Source organism: Protopterus annectens, chromosome 2.part1, assembly GCF_019279795.1.
Source record: "Protopterus annectens isolate FY-2018-M chromosome 2.part1, PAN1.0, whole genome shotgun sequence".
Lineage (NCBI taxonomy): Eukaryota > Metazoa > Chordata > Ceratodontiformes > Protopteridae > Protopterus > Protopterus annectens.
The window spans coordinates 1,071,760,123-1,071,776,337 of record NC_056729.1 but is presented as its reverse complement, the minus strand read 5'-3'; the positions used below and the strand labels follow the sequence as shown (position 1 = coordinate 1,071,776,337).

The following is a 16,215-nucleotide window of genomic DNA, read 5'->3' as shown; positions in this document are numbered from 1 at the left end:
CTTTAGTATTCTTTGTTCAAACATTAATAACATATCCATTATCCACTGGAACTAAGAGCCATTTCATAAAAATCTTTACTCTCCCTTCTAAATTGGTCTTTTCTCTACCATTCATACAAAAAAAGGATGAAAAGTACAGTACCTAGTCAAAAAATGAAAATAATGATCAAATTGCTAACACATCTTTCACTGGAAATTATTCATTGTAGTATGCATTACTTCTGCATAACTACATAAAATATACTGAAGGTACACTTACATGTTCTAGAAACTTCTTCAGGGAGATTAAACCACTCAGGATGTGGATGTATCAGTTGCAGTAGTCTAAAGTAGAAAACAGTTTTTAGAACAATAGTTTAATAGGTTACACTCAGTAATACAGAATAAAATATAATTTTGTATTTTTTACTGGCATCATTAGTTACATGATTTAGATACTAAGAAAGGTCTTAGTTACCGCAGTATCGGCCATCAGCACACATGCACAAAGGCTAGTAGGGCAGATACTTAAAAAGTTCTTTGGTCATTTTGTGATGCAGGTGTTGAAAACCCCTACCATGACCACACAAAACAATGAACTCCTAATGCCTCAATCCCTAAATAAATGTATAGGTTACTGTAGGTCCATGTTAAATGCATCATCAGGAGTTTCTTACTTCCTAGAAAAACAAGTTGTCATCCAGGTCTTGCAGGTGCAACATTCTACATTGAAAATTAATATATGTCAATATGTAGTGGTAATATCATAATGTACGCAAGAAGCTACTGCTCTAAAGAATCATGTTGTTTTGATTACTTATAATATTTTGCAAATGTATACAAACCATTGCCTAATTTCAGCTATGACATCTTTTTGTGGGTGTAGTTATAGAGAAAGAATCTAACCGTACACTATTAACTTTACTTTTTGCCATATCATTTGCAACTTTTAACACGAGGAGTATAATTAGAATTAAAATGAATTCTAAAACAAAGTTGCTTTAGAAAGTGACCAATCCAGTTTAAGTGTTTTGACTCATGTTGGATGCATGCCTTCAATCTGGACTTATGCTGAAGAAGTTTAAATTTTTTTCAAATCTGTTTTGCTTCCCAAAATATCAGTCCTTTTATCATATATATACTGTCAAGCACTTGTTAGCAGCTATAAATAAATAAATACATAAATAAATAAATAGCACTTTGTTTAACACTTTTGTCAGAAAACAGTGGGAATTAAGCATGAGTTTACTATTACAGAATGACACAAATAAACCAATAAATATTGCTAGCCTCACTTTAATCCGAGTATTAAGTGACAGCAGATTATTCAAAATCAGAATCATGTAGACAAAGGCAGGCAGAGAAAACAAGCCACAGCTTTAGTTGATATTTAACTGACCACAGAATACTAGTTACTGATTTGGTAAATGAATAGGGAAATGCATGTTAGAACATTAATTCAAAGTTACTAATTGTGTTGCATTTTTATTATTATTATTATTATTATTGTTATTATTATTATTATTCATTACTAATGAGGAGAAAGGCCCTTACAGCACTGTAATTTAAGAGGTCTACAAAGTCATGATATGATATTGCCTTAAACAAAGCTATGTCTAGGTTTAAAAGTTTAAAATCTCACATGTATACCTTTTTTGGCTTAAACTTATATGATTAAGTATGCTGTCACTGGCATAGCAAGAAGTCTATGGTTGATTTGTTAGGCTGTTAAATATTACATTTGTCTTAAAGCTTCACCTGACATAAATGGGTAGCAGGTCATATCTGTGAATAGAAGCATAAGTCAAACAGATCTGCCTATGAGGAAATATCTAATTTGAAACATAGCATAGTTACACTAAAGTAGTTGCAATAACACTAAAAACATCACCATCAGTTAATAAGCTACTTATCATGGAACTAAATATAGCTTCTAGTAACTGTATATAAAAGGATGCCGGCAAAGATAAACCTGAAGGAAATTCTGAAGAGAGAAACCTGATGGCAAGGAAGAAAAAGGTAAACAGATTACTTTGTGAAACCATTACCTTGCATCTGCTACCTCTGTCTAAGAGGCCTTTGCAACTTTTTTGTAAGCCACCTAGGCTTATTAATGCCATTATAGCCTAAGTCAAGAAAAACATTTCCACTAGTTTGTTTTGTTTCTTTCCTTTTTTTTTTACCTGCAATCCAAACCCCCTAAATTAGGTCACTGATTGAGAGATAAGCAGGATCTGATGTAGTATCCCAAATTCATTAACGTTTTCAGACCCCAAACCATGGGCAGCAAAGCAAAAGGAAGTGGAGTTGCAATATATATACACATATATATATATATATATATATATATATATATATATATATATATATATATATAAAAGACATACACAACCAGGCTGGTCAAACAATATAATGCACAGGAAACACTACAGGTGCAGTTAACGACTGACAAGGCCCCTATTCAAATCCTAGCTAGCTATTGACCTCCAACTTTGACTAAAGATGCTCACTGTACCTATCTGGACCTCTTCGAATCTATCAAGGTTCAACCCTTTACCCTGATCCAGGGCAACTTTAACTATCCAACTATAGAGTAGAAGAAATACTCATGCCAAAACACAAATGCCCAGAAATTCCTTGATTTTGTCAATGTAAATGCTTTGGACCAGTTGGTCGACACCCCCACCAGAGGTGAAAATATCTTGGGCTGGATATTAACCAACATGAGTAACTACTGCAGCATCCCTACAGTGTCATTATCCTTGGTAAGCTCCAACTGCAAAGAGGTCCCTTTCGAAGCCACCATCTCAACTGACCACCCCACAGTTAGGGTCTAACAAAAAAACTTCTCCAAAGCTGATTACAACCTCCTGAGCAAAGGTATAAACAGCTTTACAGCCCCCTCCCCCTCCATAGGAACTGGCACATATGTCTAAACCTACACCAAAGTACTATATGAGCATTTATATAGCTGCATGGAATCAGGAATACCTACAGGATGAAATCATCCTTCTCAAGGAAGAGTAAACTGTCTGGTGGACATCTGCAATAAATAAATTCTATAATAAAAGGAAAAAAATTGCTGTCCAAGACCAAGAATGAGCAGGTGCCTAAGTGGAAGCAATCTCTCCTTAACCTGAATAAGCAAGTAAGAGCACTAGTGAAATCCTCCAAAGCAAAATTTGAGTCCAAAACTGGCCACATCTACTAAAGACAATCATAAGGCCTTCTTCACATATGTCCACAATCTCAAGTGAAGCACCCAGATCTGGTCAGGACTGGTGGTCAAGGACACCAGATACACAAATGCTGTAGAAATAGCCAACCTGCTGTCAGAGAGGTTCAGTGAAAACTTAATCCCTCTGTCCCCGCCATCAGTAAAACAGGACAACCCCAGTACCTGCCCCCCCTCCCCTTATCTCTAGTGTGTAAGTCATCACTGCCCTCTCAAAGACAAAAAATACAGCCTCCATAGGACTTGATAACATCCCAGGCTGCATCTTACATGAACTCAGGCAGGAACTTGCAGCACCATTAGGCACCATATTCAACCAAAGCCTGAGCACTGGCTTCATCACAGCTGAGTGCAGGACAGCCACTGTCATCCCTTTGCACAAAAGTAGAGTGTCCACTGATCCAGGAAATTATAGGCCCATCAGCCTAACTAACCTGCTTTGCAAGGCCATGGAGCAGATTATCATGGACCTCATTAACAAGGACATTGGCAACCTCCAGTCTCTCAATCCCACACAGTTTGGTTTTGTCAAAGGGAGGTCATGCCTGTTAAATTTGGACGACTTCTTTGAGACAGTCACCAAGGCCATGGATGTGGGGAAGACGATGCACACCACCTATCTTGACCTGGCCAAAGCCTTCTTTTCTATTCCCCACTCAGGTATAATAGTTAAACCTTCTCAACTAGGCATCAATCCATATGTTACCAGATGGGTAGCAAACTGGCTCACTGATAGAACCCACCTAGTCAAAATAGGGGAAGCTACCTCAAGCAGTAGACCCATAATGAGTGATGTACCCCAGGGATCAGTCTTTGGGCCTCTGCTGTTTGGGATATACTTTTCTGAGATGCAGGCCAAAACCAGTGGGCTATGGCTGACCAAGTTTGCAGCTGGCTGCAAGCTGGGTGCTGTCATCAATTCCCCTAGTGATGTGGACATCCTCCAAAAGGGTCTCACCCAAACAAATGACTGGTGCCAGAAACATGGCCTCAAACTGAATGCCAAAAAATGCACCATCATCCCCCTTGGGAAGAGTGATGTCCCCACAAATTATCACATTGATAATAAGGTCCTAAGCACACAATCAGTTGTGAGGGACTTGGGTACACAGGTCGAAAGCAAACTGACTTTTGACCACCATATTGCCTCTGTTGTACGGAAAGCTTTCTATGTGGCCCACCTCATTAGTAAGGGTATCTCATCCAGGGACAAGGGGGTCATAATATCCCTGTATTTTTCCCTTATAAGACCCATTACTGAGTACAATGCCCCTTTCGGCATGTACCTCACAAAGCAAATGCAGCAGCTGGAGAGACCACAGTGGTTCCTCCCCAGGATAATCCAGGATCTCAAACATGTGCCCTGTACAGGTAGGCTAAAGGCCCTGTTCATCTACTCAGTCTCCTACAGACTCCTCAGAGTTGACTTCTGTCTGGCATACAAAGCAATTCAGACCCTGCCTTAATGGGACTGCTGCATAGCCGCAAGTCAAGATCCACTCAAGTAATCCACACGTGTTACCTCAATCTGGTCTGTGACATCAATAGGAATTGTTGGCAGGATAAATTTGTGCCCCAGAGACTCCCCTTCTTGTGGAACAGACTCCCACTCCACATCAGGCAGAGTACCTCGTTAACCTTTTTTAAGCACAAGCTGGATAACTGGATGGGGAACAGAAAATTAACCCCTGGGATTCCACCTGTGTCCCTGCTGGACAGTGGCATAGGTTGCTGACTTGTTGGAACATGGGTTAAATTCTTGGCTAGACATGTAAGAGCCTCAGGGCCAATAGCCTAGTAACTTCCTATGATCCTATGATCTTATGTCTGTTGGTCTCTGTTTCAGTTGCCCAAATTACTAACCTATAACTTGTCACTTGTTTCTTCCTTTTTTTTTAATTGATCTCCCTCACCACAGCCGGCTGTTCACTAATACCAACTGCTGTTTCTCATTCACTATTTCTACTGAACCTACCGTAGCCTCCCTGGGCTCAACCAGACCCATGTTCAGTGCTGGTCAGAAGATTGAGGATACTGGTGGAGCTGCATATTGCTGCCAAAGAGTGCACTCTAGTCTTCCCGCACCCTGTGGCATCCTTGTGAACTGTACAGTCGCTGGCTGTGGGACGTGCCTGCTAACCTCCACATGCATCCTTGCATCCAAGCAGAATACCACTTACAGCACAGAGCTAGTTGGGCTTGTAATCCTGCTACTGCTGTGATCTTAGATAATTTTCATTCCCCAGGATAGGCAAGTCAGCATAGGCCCTTTACTACTATACCACCCCCCACTCCTACACCCAGTACAGTCCCTCCAGTGCCCATGCTGCTAGTTGAAAACTGGTTTTCTGGGGTGCAGTAAGGGCTTTATCTGTCTGCACCAAAGGGTCTGATGCCCCTTGGTTCATCCTTAAGCTTTGAAATGCTTCATATCTATGCATTGTCAACTTTACTCTTTACTGCCTTTATCAGTAACATCACATTCTGTTAACTCAGTGTTAAAACCCTTGAAGATTACCTATTTACTGTCTTGTATATACTTATTTTAGATTTGTTAACTGAGTAGGTTCATTGGTCCAAGGACCCTTTCCAGACACAGCACAGATCTTATTGTCTCTGGCTTCAGACATCTGAAATAAGCAGATAGACTGCAAAGAATGCATAAAATTGGACAGTGAACAGAATCACTCAATTTTCTGGGTAAAAGTAAATATAATAACTAGATACAAATTAAATCATATGCACACAATTCACATAACCTATATATCTACCCATTTATATTAATAACTACAAGATAGCCTACATAATTAGAGATGGCTTACTACATTTTATCTACAAAGTTAATACATGAAAAAGAGTGTAACTATGCTGTTATTGGATTGAAGCATTCGTAAGAATTTCAGTTTTAATAACAATTTGGTCCTTAAATATGCAAGTACATTTTCTTCCACATATTTATAGAATATATATAAAAAATAAAAAGGCACATAATGTTAACAATCCAGCACTCCAACCATTCTAGCATTTAGGAAGTAAGACATTATTTAAAGAACTAGAAAGCATGTACAGTTAATTTTTCAAAAAAGGCAGAAGAGTGAGCTTTATAATGATGCAATCTATGCTATTTCCAACATGAAAGAAACTGATGTTGGCCTAAAATAAATTGTCAGTTACTCCTTGCTACAATACTTCCCATTTTCATAGATGGCATTGTTTCCCTGATTTTATATACTTCGCAATATGCCATGAAATGAATAGTGATAATTTTAAATTAATTTTTATCATACATAGGTTTTAAATAAAATGAATGTTTACATAATATTTATTTTAGCAATTATTTATTAAAGTTTTATTAGTTTAATGAGAAACACAAACAATAAGTGGAATGTTTTATATTGAGGTTTAATAGATTATTGTTTTTAAACACAAAAATCATTGGTTCTTTCAAATGCATTTACTTCAATTTCATTGGTGTTTTACTGATTAATTTCAGTATATATATCTAATTGAATCATACACTGGTCATCTGATGAAGTCTTTACTATTGGGATGAAAACGCAAATGTAATGAGTGAAGGCGTTTATGTTTTAATGGCTGCTTTGTGATGTCTCATCGGCTGTTCTGTGTGGATTTAATAAACGTATCTTGATATACCTGATTTGGGTTCAGCTCTGGTTATAGCACTCTTGTCTTAGATTTATTGATGGTTTTGAGTGCGTTTCCACAGTATCACTTGGTTTAAATGTTTTTCATTGTGTTATCAAATTTCAACCAACCATGGAGAAATGTTTTTCAAAACTACAACTTCACTTAAATGCAAAACCCACTGCAAGTATAATGTTGCCATCAAATAAACTGTCATTCCCCCAAAACCTTAACATTACATTGTGTAATAACACCATTAAAAAGTAGTAAACGTTTCTTTATTTTGTTTCATAAATCGATGGAATGTGCTATTGAGTAGCTCCAGCAAACATTTGTTTGGTGGAACTGACATAAACTTGAAAATGTCATCTGAACTGGTACCCCAGGGTGGGAGGATGACATAATGGTTAAGGTGTTTAACTTAAAGACACAAGGTGCAGGGTTTGATTCTCACATGGGGTAACTGGCTAGGCTTCAAATGGCCCAAAAAAGGCAATTAGCCTAGTACTAATCTATGAACCTATGAATAGAGAAGTATTATGTGTGTTAAAACATGCTACAGGTAGGGATTTTGAGAAGAGTGAGAACACTGATGCAGAAAAAAAACAATGGATCTGTGAGGGATATCCTGCTAGAGTACTGCTGTAGGGATACTATGTGTTCTGTTTGGTTTGAAAGTGACTTATTGAGAAACTAATCTTTCTGGTTTATATTTTGTACTGTTACAGGTTCATAGGTAAATACTAGGCTATCAGTCAGCAGGCTATTTAGAAGCCTAGTATTTACAGGTTCATAGGTAAATACTAGGCTATCAGTCAGCAGGCTATTAGAAGCCTGACCAATCACCAGAGGTCAGAATCAAACCCTGTAACTTATGTTTGTGAGGTTTAAAACCTTAACTATTTTATCAACCCTCCTCTCGCTATTTCTCCATCACACCCTCCATCACTTCCCACCCTCACAGCACCAAACTCCCTCTGTTGTACTTCCCTTGCTGTTTGATCTGCCCTCTGCTTTATCATTCTGTCTGTCACTAATCAAAATTAACCCAGAATAACTCTGAAAACTGAATTGTATCTACCTTGATATTAGAGATATTTCTTCTTTCCTAGACAAACTTCTGCCATGTTGTTAAAATGTGTTTATAGGCTGTATTTGTATTAGATGGACTCCCACTATGTTAGAGGACCTCTATAATGTTATGTTTTCATGCTTAATGTTGCATTTGTACTCTTCATCTGTACTGTAAACTACTTGTTTGCTTACTTTTACTTTGTGCTTGCTTTTCCCAATCTGAGCCTGAAAATAATCCACCTGGATGCACCCTCTGCCCATTCAACAAATGGTAAATAAATTAAGTAAAATAAAAAGAAATAATTAGAAATCAAATTTTCTGTATCTATGTATGTAATAATACCTAGTCTGCATACTGTTGGTAAGAGGAGGGGTGGTTTACAGGGCCAAAGGCTTTGAGGAAATCTACAAGTACCATGTCTGTTAGCAGTTTTTATGTCCATAGTTTGAAGTGTGTCATCAATAAATGTCCATGGGTTGCTGTCCTGCTGTCAGTGAAGGTTTTCCTCCTCTATCAGAGGCAGAAGGCAAATGAAGCATTCAGTCACCCATAGTGCATATTATCGAACTCTATGTATATTAGTAGTCATATGCTCTAAAGTACTAGTGGAGTAAATAAACAAACCAGTTCTGTTGTTATACAAGGGTAAAACCAATCTACAAGCTTGGCGACTAAAGCTAGATTAGTAGCTCAGGCACCTGCTGAAGCCAGTGTGGGGCAGAACAAAAAATGACTGTAGGGCTCTCACCCCCTGGAATGAACAGGTCTTTATAACAGCCAGTAGGAATGGTTTGATGATCAGAGGAAGAAGGATGCTAAAAAGTAAGTAAGTAAATAAATAAATAAGTAAATATCAACTTACACTAGAACCAGAGATATGAACCTTCATCAGTAAATGAATGGGAAAGATCGGTGGGAAAGATTCATCACCCTGCTGTTCCCGTTTTGTGGAATAAACTTCCCAGACAGGTTAACCACTGTGATTCAGTATTTTTCTTCAAACAAAACCTGGACAGCTGAATGGGTACTCTCAAAATGACCCCAGGACTAATTGACTTCTCCCTCCACAAGAAAGGATATAAGACCTAAGGGTGGGTACTGGAAAGGTGTGCATGGTCACTAGATTAAAATAGCCTTGAAATTCATGTGAATCTTACAAATCATATGAAAATAAATAAGTGAAATATTAATATGAAGGGCATAGCAATATATCAATAATACCAGGCAAATGATCATGGGAACCATACAGTGTCCAGACAGACATACATACATACATACATACATACATGCCTTTAAGAAGAAAAACTTAAACCTTGTCGCCCTTGTCAAGTACTTAATGCTGCTTACCTCACAAATTGTGCAAAACCTTGCATAGAAAATCTGGTGAAAATTTGTATCTGCCCATCCACTATTCAAGACAAGCTTTAAAGGTAACCAAAGTAGTACTTTGCTTGACCTGTAGTGGCATCTTATTCCATAGGCTGAGAATGCATTGAAATTAGTTAACAATCATACAGGTTTTATTAGATCAAATCCAAAATGTTGGACCTGCTGCTCTTCAAACTCTCAGATGAATATTAACTCTCTTACACAGTCAAGTAATAGATTTACATTGGGGTTTATTGGGAGCTGTGCCACTGTACCCCCATTTTGGAGGACTGGGTTTTCCAAAGCACTAAATATTTCATATACTAATTCTTAAGTCATATTATGTAGGAGATTGAGAAAATTATTGCTTTCATAATAAAGCCAAATATTCCCATTATTCAGAGATAATGCAATAGTATGGTTAGTTTAACAGGTGAGTGTGGGGTACAGCATGAATATATTTAGTTTAGCAGGTGTAAGGATGCATCTTCCACATGAGGGGTGTAAAGGGGCAGTTAAGAAACACAAACTTCTACTTGTTTATAGGTTCATAGGTAGGTACTAGCTTATCTGCCCAAAGGCATTTATAAGCCTAGCCAGAATGTGTTGGCATTCGCCGCCCACTTAGATTAGTTCCCTGTGCCTCTGTCCAGCAGAGCCATTGAAATGATCCCTGGGGTAAACTTTCTGTTTCCCATCCATTCGTCAAGGTTTCTCTTGAAGAGTGTTAATGAGGAGCTCTGCCTAATGTAGATTAGAATCTTGTTCCAGAGCATGGGAAGTCTCTGGGACAGGAATCTGTCCCTCCAGCATGTCCTATTTGTTGTTGTGGTGAGGTTTAGATCCCTGGAGCGTGTGGCTCGAGGGGATATGGTTTTCTTTAGGTGGAGCATGTCCATCAATTCTGGGTTGGAAATGGCCTTGTATGTCAGGCAGAGATCACCTCTGAGTAGGCAGTATGCAACCGAGTACAGCTGGAGTTTCTTCAGTTGAGCTGCATAGAGCATCTGCTTGAGGCCAGTGATCCGGTGAGGTACTTCTGTGGTCTTTCCAGTTGTTGCAGATGTCTTGTAAGGTACATCCCAAATGGGGCATTGTACTCTATGATGGGTCTGATGAGTGATGCATAGAGGGGCCCAATGACCTCTTTCGATCTGGATGCAAACCCTTTTGTGATTAGGTGGGCCACATAGAAGGATTTTCTAACCACTTTGGCAATGTGATTATCAAAGGAGAGGTTACTATCTACTTGGGTCCCTAGATTCCTTATTACGTCTTCCATATTTAGGGGGCTACCACCTATGTGGTAATTTGTGGGTACTTTATTTTTTCCAAAGGGGATGACTATGCACTTTTTGTCATTTAGCTTGAGGCCATGGTTTTGACACCAGATATCTGTCTCAGTGAGACCTTTTTGGAGGATGTCTGTGTCAGCCGGAGAGTCAATTATAGACCCTAGTTTGCGGTCATCTGCGAACGACTGCAAATTCTGTTGTGGTTCTTGTACATATGCTTCCATACATCCGTGTGCTTACTCATGTTTGATGTATTGTACACTTTTTGTTTTGCTGTTGTACTTTTTTGTGCAATGTGACAAAGTGGCACTTACCTGGATGCACTTCAGACATTTAACTGAAGAGCTGACCAGGAATCTTTGCTTTAACTTAGGTCAAATAAAAAGACTGGGTTCTAAAACACAACACATTCTTTGTTTAACAGCAAAGGCACACTTTTTTTTTTTTCCAGTGATGGAATAGAATTGTCTAGAACAACAGAAGAATTTGCTAGGAACTTCTACACCAAGACAATTATCCAGTGGTAGTCAGTTGGTCTACAAACTGATTTTTTTCATCATTTACAGGCTCAATGCCAAGAACTTATGTGACAATTCACTTCTAAGCAAAAAAAAAAAAAAACTGCAGCAGCTTACTTTACTAAAATAGTTCATGCAAGATGTAACATTTTCCACATATACTGCTGCAGGTTTTACCATAGCAACCATGTATTTCTGTTCCACTTACAGGCTTAAACAATACTCAAGAAGATGTCTTGATCTGGAGGGTTTTGTATCACAGTCAAACTAGAAAACACAGACCTACTTGCAAGCTTTAAAAATACAATTGCCTGTTTTAGAAGGAATCTCTTCTCAGACTCCGATTCTTGTTATGGCTCACAAAAACTCAACACTTTTTAAAAGAAGCAATTCTCACAGCTCCCAGTCCAAAAACACAAATCCTTTATTTACTAAAAAGCTTAGCAGCACATTGTCTGCAAGCTTTGATATTAACTGCACTCATACATGCAGCTCTTCTGATTACCTAATTAGTCTCTCTCTCTAGCTCTCTCTCTCAAGCTGTTGTTAGTATTACTTAAAAGGGACATATCCTAAATGAATCAAAATGGGCCACACTTAATGTAACAGTTCAAGGATGATAATGCCTAGTGTCTTCTAATGGCACTTGCACCCTGCCACAGTCCCACACCTCAGTTCAGAACAAGGAGTCTGACTGACTTTTGCAGACAAAGCATGTAGTGGGCATCGTGAGCTCCGGGTGTACATTCCAGTAAAAGTGGTATGACTGTAGACTTATTTACTGTCTCATGGTCCTAGAGTTTCTCTCTTTGTTATCACATACCCCCTTTAAAATTGTGTGATCTATGATATACCTAAATTCTACCTAATTGGTAGCACCTAAGTTTGGAGAATAACTATTTATTGGCAAGGCATTCGTTTTCCACTATAACTTATTTGGTATCTAAAGGGGAGAAGTTTCTGCTCAGGTAACAAATTGGTCTTTTTTCCACATGTATTCTTGAGACTATATAGGTTTTGTTCCCATATCAGAGGCATCCACATGTACAATTAAATTCTTGTTGAAATCGGGAATAACAGTATTACTTGTCCAGAAAAGGTAGCTTGTAAAGCCAGGAATGCCTGTTCTGTATCATTAGATCACTTGAAACGTAACAGCCTTTACTTTTACTGTATTAGTCAGATGACCAATGATGATGAGAAAGTGGGGAATAAAATCCCTGTAATAACTAGCAAGCTTCAAGAATTCACTGTCTTCACGTTTTAGTACATGGCTTAGGCTAGTTTCATGTCACATACTACAATATAACTCAGATATTTGACTTCCTCCATCCTAATTGTGTATTTGTTAGTATTAACCATAAACCCTGCTACCTGGATTGAATTCAGGACTGCTTGAAACTTGCGTGTGTTTCTGAGTTCCCATTTAAGATTATTATATCATCTAAATATTCAGCAGTGTAACTAATATGGAGTTGTTTCAACATTTTGTCCATCAGTCTTTGCCTTTGGTTTACAAGTATCCCCAGCCACTTCACAATGCTCTGTTAAAATAAGTTGTATGGAACAAAGAAAACTGTTTCTTCTTAGCCTATTTGGTTAAGGGGATTTTCCAATACCCCCTTGTTATGCTAGTATGGTGAGCTACTATGTCCTTCATAATGTTTGTCTTAAGTTTGTCTACCTCATACAAATAACAGCACATGAAGTTCTCCTCACAAACGGTCCAGTTTGCTAAACCACAGAAATCCAAATAAAAAGCATCGGACCTCCAGGGTAATAGATAAAATAACAGCTTCTTTAATAAAACAACAGAAACAGGTAAGTGCTTTCAGGTAAAACCCTTCATCAGACAATTGACAAAGCATCAATGTCAGAATTTAAAAACCAGCAACAACCAATAGAATCTTATTAATGAACTTTCCGCCTCTTCAGGGTGGGTTTGAGAGGTACAACACCATTCAAGCCAGGAGCCTTGTCAGCCCTTAGCTCAATAATTCATTTGGCTTCATTATATTCAGTCAAATTTACAATCTCACCCCCCTCTAGTGTTCAACTTCACAATCTGCAACACCATAAAATTGAATACATGTCCTTCATTGCTTTTAATATGTTGACATAAGGCATTATGAACATCATCCAAATGTATTGCTGAAAAATACTTTAAAATCCTACCTTTTAACTGACAGTTGGTCTTCCCTACATAAAAAGAGCAACATCACCTGCACTGAGCTAAATAAATAACATTCTTAGTCTGGCAGTCAGCATAATGAGTAAAAGAATATCTTACATTAGTATTGGGGTGTATAAAAAAGTTTTGCCTCATAATGTAAGTACAAGCCTTACAATGTCTGCATGGAAAAGCACCCATATGTTGATGGGAAATAGTCATAGAAGACTACATTATCATACCTTTATCTCTCCATAATAAATCCTTCAAGTTATTATTACACCTAAAACTAAAAGAAGGATTTGTCTGTATAACATTTCTAAGTTTATCATCAGTTAACAAAATTTTCCAACTATTGTGTATGATCTAGCATACACCCCCTATTTTATTACTATACCTTAAAACCACACGTGGCACATCTGCTTGTGTGCTCCTGCCCCTGGAGGCCTGTTGTCCCAGTGTAACATCGGAGAATCAGGTTTCACTTTTGTGGCTCTCTCCCTCCTGCTGGCCTCAACAGCCATCTGAACAGTTTTCTTGTTATAACTTCTATTAACAAAATAATGACCAACTGATCAGACTCCTTATTAAATTGTTCTTCATCTGTACATAATCTAGATGCTCTATATGGCTGACCTTCTACCACGTTTTTAAATAAATGCCTAGGGTGCATGCTATCAAAAGCTAAATAATTATTCCTCCAGCAGCCCTTCCTATATATAGAAGTCTAAATAGTACCATCAGACCCTCTGTTCAGTCGCACATCCAAATAATCAATCTTAAAATCTGAACAAGACATACTAAGTCTTAGAAAATCTGTAATAGATTCTAGATAGACAATAAATGAATGTAGTTCATCTCGTGGGCCCCTCCAAAAAATAAGCACAGCATCCACAGATCTTACATAGTAACCCATTTTTTCCTTTTTTATGTTTTAAATCATAGTTTGGCTGGTTTTAATGTACCTTTAAATCACTAATTGAATGTGAGATAATTAATTTAAATAATTACTTTACTTATATAAAATGGCTTGATTGATTTTATACGTATATCTGAAGAAGGCGAGGTAAGCACCTTGCTGAAAGCGCTTACAATAAAATAAGTTTTATTGGATTTGCCGGCTCTCATCGATTCCTTTCGTTTTTAAGAAGTTACTTTTTGGTTTTTGTGTTTTCGGTGTACGTTTCTGCTTTATAGTAACCCAAGTGTGCCTTCCATGCATGTTCATGTTCGAAAATCACCTCATTTTCCCAATATGCTAAAACCAGGTTAGCACAGGAGTTTGCACAAGCCTTCCCCATCGCTATACCCTTCTTCTGTTGATAATGGAAACCTGATTATAAAAAGATGTTACTCTGCCATATAAGCCAAAGCAAAATGACTACGGTCATCCTGGTAGTGTCATCTGATACTCCATTACAACTTAACAAGGAGTCTATGACAACTAAGCCTTATTCTTCAGAGATCACAGTAAATAAATTATTTATATTTAAAGTGATTTAAAGATGGTTGCCAATGTTGGGCTCAGTCTGAGTATAAGTATGCAGGGAAGATAGAAAATGGGTGGTATCCTTCAAGATCCTGGGTACGGAGGCTGTCACTGACTTTAGTTTCGATTCTACCCAGTTGGAAGCATTCCCTGTTACCCATCTTCTGCCCGACACTATGGGTCTAAAGGGTGGATTAGTGGGGTCCTTGTGTATCTTAGGCAGTGCCTTAAACACAGGTACCACTGGGTGAGCTATTAGCACAAATTTATATACATCCTCATTGATGAAACCATTCAATTTGTGCGTAGTTAACTCACGTTCCACATTAACTACCAAAATGGTAACTTCTAGGGGAGAGAGTTTCCTATAGGTCAAATGGTCATTTAGCATGTCCATGACCTTATCATGATAAAATCGGTGGTCCATCACCACAACTGCTCCCCCTTTATTGGCAGGATTGATTATAATACTATCAGCCTGCATTAATGACTTCAAACCATCTAGCTGTCTTGTTGTTAAATTATGATAAACATGCCTCTTTAGATGTTAAATGCATCAAAATTTCTTCCTCACAAGTTCTTATAAAAGAGGCAACTGTTGAATTATATGGTGGAATAAAAACACTAGGTTGTCTTAATGTGTTTTACCAATTACATTATCAGTGGCACCAAACATTTGCTTTAACAGCAATCCCTGACCAAATAAATGTAGGTCAAGCATAAACCTCACTAACGTTTGAACCCACACTGGGAACAAAGGTTAGACCCTTGTTTAAAATCTGTAATTGCTCCTTACTTAACCTGACATGAGATAAATTATAAGCATTAGATGTAGCATAAGTAATACAGTCGCCATGAGAAGTCAGAATGTTTTTTGCCTCTTCACATTTCTTTGTTGCGAATGGTCTCTTTTCTGTTCATATTTCTTCCTGACCACAACCGGGAGTTTCAGAAAAGATGAACCAGTAAGAAACTTAACTCCCAGGCCCTGTAAACTTGTGCTATCAGTCAAAAATGCACTCAATGTACCCATTTCTCCTTGGAAAGCAAAAGATGATGAAAACAAAGTTTTCAATCTAGTTCCTAGGCCCTTAGAATCAGTCACAGCAGTATTAGTAGCATTAGAGGGGACCAGCTGCTGCAGATCCCAACAGTTCCAGACTCCCATTGGGCAGATTCTGCATCATAGATGCAGCCTCCTGGTCTCTAATGTTATACAGACAAATCCTTCTTTTAGTTTTAAGCGTAATAATAACATGAAGAATTTATTATGTAGAGACAAAGGTATGGTAATGAAGTCTTCTATGAGAATTTCCCATCAATGTATGGGTACTTTTCCATGCAGACATTTTAAGGCTTGCACTTACATTATGAGGCAAAACGTTTTTATACACCCCAACACTAATGTAAGATATTCTTTTACTCATTATGCTGACTGCCT

The 16,215-nt window shown here is 38.0% G+C and overlaps 1 long non-coding RNA gene across 1 annotated transcript in view; it reads right to left on the bottom strand.

Annotated features, from left to right (window-relative positions):
- Positions 1-256: 256 nt before the first annotated feature.
- The window catches only part of LOC122794764, a 158,306-nt gene continuing 142,347 nt past the window's right edge, over positions 257-16,215 (bottom strand). Inside the window, exon 3 of the long non-coding RNA XR_006363692.1 lies at positions 257-324. This is a non-coding gene — a long non-coding RNA (uncharacterized LOC122794764). The remainder of the gene's footprint in view (positions 325-16,215) is intronic.